This window comes from Cucurbita maxima, unplaced genomic scaffold, assembly GCF_002738345.1.
Source record: "Cucurbita maxima cultivar Rimu unplaced genomic scaffold, Cmax_1.0 Cma_Scf00201, whole genome shotgun sequence".
NCBI classification, from domain to species: domain Eukaryota; kingdom Viridiplantae; phylum Streptophyta; class Magnoliopsida; order Cucurbitales; family Cucurbitaceae; genus Cucurbita; species Cucurbita maxima.
The window spans coordinates 21,164-24,701 of NW_019272217.1; the positions used below are offsets into that span (position 1 = coordinate 21,164).

General features: G+C 32.6%; 1 non-coding gene across 1 annotated transcript; it reads right to left on the bottom strand.

Annotated features, from left to right (window-relative positions):
- Nucleotides 1-2,873: 2,873 nt before the first annotated feature.
- On the bottom strand, nucleotides 2,874-2,945 carry TRNAQ-CUG. The gene has a single exon. It is a non-coding gene; the product is annotated as a tRNA-Gln (tRNA).
- Between the last annotated feature and the right edge of the window lie 593 nt (nucleotides 2,946-3,538).

A 3,538-nucleotide genomic window follows, 5' to 3' on the forward strand; every position in this document is an offset into this window, starting at 1 on the left:
CTAATGTACGATGCTAAGGATCTGATCCTTGCAGGGTACAGTGACTCAGATTTTCAAATCGATGTAGATTCGAAGAAATCGACATCAAGATCTGTCTTCACTCTAAACGGAGGAGCAATAATATGGAGAAGCATAAAGCAAGGTTGCATTGCTGATTCCACCATGGAGGTTGAGTATGTTGCTGCCTGTGAAGCAGCGAAAGAATCTGTATGGCTTAGGAAGTTCTTATCTGATTTGGAAGTCGTTCCAAATATGCATCTTCCCGTCACTCTCTATTATGATAACAGTGGAGCAATTGCAAATTCAAAAGAACCAAGAAGCCATAAGCGAGGAAAACATATTGAGCGCAAATATCATCTCATAAGGGAGATTGTGAAATGAGAAAATGTGATCGTCACACAGATAGCTTCAGAGCACAACATTGTTGATCCATTTACAAAGCCCACCACGGCTAAAGTGTTTGAAGGGCACCTAGTGAGTCTAGGACTACGAGTTATGTAATCTAGGGCAAGTGGGAGAAAAGGCATGAGTATGTGATGACCAAGTTAATTGTATTTATGTCTTTCTCTCTACTCAACGTTATAAAATTCCACTAGAGTGTTGGTCCAAGTAGGAGTTTGTTGGGTTTTATGTGCTAAAACTCATAGTTTGTAAATAAAAACATATTCTATTTTCAATAAAGTTATTATTGTTGTTTATTCAATAAAGATTGTTATTGAATAAAGTGAACTTTACGATCATTAATCTAAATCCAATAAACTAAGAACACTCTGGCTATAGTATGACTTGAACTATATGTAGAGACATAAGAGTTGATAAAGTTCAAGTATATAGTCAAAATTATCTATAGTATAAGGATAAGGCTGAGTACCGTATTCTGGGGACACTATGAATACGACCCACTTTTGTAATGATATAAACAATGTGATCACTAGAATTGTACATGTGGAGACATGAGAGTAGGGGCATCCTATGCAATGAGTACTGCATAAGATCGGACCATGAAGAAAATCACTCTCACTTTATAATGTCGTTTACTATTGAGACTGATTTTCTTTTCATTCGATGACCTAGGTAACTCGATCTTAATCCTGAGCTAACCATGAACTCCTGTTTATTCAGAATTATCCTTAGATTTGCATGGGTGAAAGTGGCTCAAGTTCGCCGACTCAATGGGCCTCCCATATAGGAGTAAGACTGGGTAAATGGCTAGGGACGTGGGGTGCAAGATTGAATTCACTCCTACCCACTTTTAGGGTTAGAAGATAGGTAGTTCCCTTAAGTACTGACTCCTGGTCTTGAACAAGGGGCCCCACCCTCTCATTGACCTGAGAGGGATCCGGTTTACTGGTTGGACAACAAACCAATTGTTCATTAGAGGATCAATGAGACATAAGAAACAAGAAGTAACTGCAGGGGTAAAATGGTAAATTGACTCAGCTCTAGTGAGGGGAGTGCAACTACTAGGCTATAGTGGAATGTCTTAGTAGTTAACGAATGTTGGTTAACAAGGTTAATGAGTTTAACCAGTTAATCTTGGATCATTAGAGCCCATGATCTATAGATCCATTAGGTCCCTCTGCTAGCTCATATCGGACTAAACCATAGAATAGTGTGACGAGTGAGTTCGAAGTGTTGGAATTCAAATTAGGGAGAATGCGCTACATATATACGATATTTTTAACCGCTTTTTTATTTATTTACGAATTAAACAAAAAGAGAGAATCTGAGATATTTATATAAGATTTAAATATCTTAATCAAATATGGGTTAAAATTAATTGGGATTGACATTTGAATTAATATTAAATATTCATTAAATAGTTTAATCATTCAAATTTAATATTACTTTGGGATTGGAAAAATCCATGTTAGTGGAATTTTGAGGTGTCAAAATTTGGTTTAACCAAACTTACATGCTTGTCAAATAAACCCCACAAATTTGAGTGGAATTTTGAGTGTCAAAATTTGGTTAACTCAAGCATGCATGCTTGCCACAAAATCCCAAACATTTGAGTGGAATTTTGAGTATCAAAATTTGGTGATCTCAAATTTGCATAAACATGCAAACATGACTCTATAAATAGAGTGATCATAATACATGTACAAAATCCCTCCCCAGTTTAAGTCACTCACCGAATTCCACAATCCCGTTCTAAGACTGGAGGATAGTGGAGAAGACACTAGTGATGGTTCGAAACCTATTCGTGAGGAAAATGAAATTTGAACTACAAAAAGTTAGTATTCAAACTCATTAAGTTTTAATACTTATGAAGATGCTAGTTATTTACTATAATTGATGTTCTAAAAGTGCCTAAGATCCAAATTGCTTCCGCATGTGTTATATTAACACCTTCAAACAAGACTTAGTAAGTCCAATTGAAGAAAATTATTTTCGTTTAAAATTTGGGAGTAAGGATCAAAGTCTTACTTACAATCCATTTTCTTCAAAATTGAGCCTTTCTTTAGCTTTAGAAGATTAAGTTGAGGGCTTTTAATGAAGAAATTGGGAGTTAATACGTCATAGATAAGGTTACCTAAGGAAACAAAATTCAGCTTTTTTTAATAAGGATCAAATTCATTTTTGTATCGAAAGACCATGGGACCATACATCTTCATAAAATTTGTGTCTTATAAATTTCTAAAATTGAAAAAATAGATAATATTTTTATACACTTTCAACTTTATATCATCTCTAAACAATATATAATATGTCAAGTTAATTACTTTATATATATCTAATAGAGTTTCTAACCCATTAAAATCAATTTCTTTAATAAATGTAAAGTTGAGTTTTATATCTAGTATCATAAAGTTTTAATTTTATATCTATTATGTATGTGACTTTTACTTTTGAGTAGAGAAATATAGCAAAGGTCCCACCGAGATTTGAACTCGGGTTACTGGATTCAGAGTCCAATGTCCTAACCACTAGACCATGGGACCACAAATTTTTCAAGATTTGTTCGTCATAAATCTATGAACTTTAAAAAGAATAATAGTATCTTATTTGTTTCTTATAGATCTCTAAATTTTGAAAATGATTTGTCTTTGTTTTTAGTTTTGTATTTGATAGGGTTTCAAGGAATAAAATCAATTAATTTATTAGAACATTTGTATAATTATTTAACCATTCTTCTTCACTAATTTTCATCTTACTTTAATAGAGTTCATAAAAAGGTTATTTTGAAACAAATTTAACGTTAGAAAAAGATACTTATTTAATAAGTTTTTCCCCATCCATATTTTTTAACATTTGGAAGTAAAAAAATCAAATTATTTGTGTTTACCCTATTTTAATAAAAAGAAGACAATAATGAAATCCATGTGCTACTTATTAATATATCAATGACTATTTAGATCCAAACAGTTATTTAGTGTGGTCATTCTCAACTTGTTAATACAATCTCTAATAAATACAAAGTTAATAGTGAGAAAAGAAAAAACAACCAAAGTTATTCTCTAATGTGAGTTAGGTTGAGAATATCATTTCGCATTCTAAGCACATGTAAATAAAATATAGATTGTCAAGACGTAGA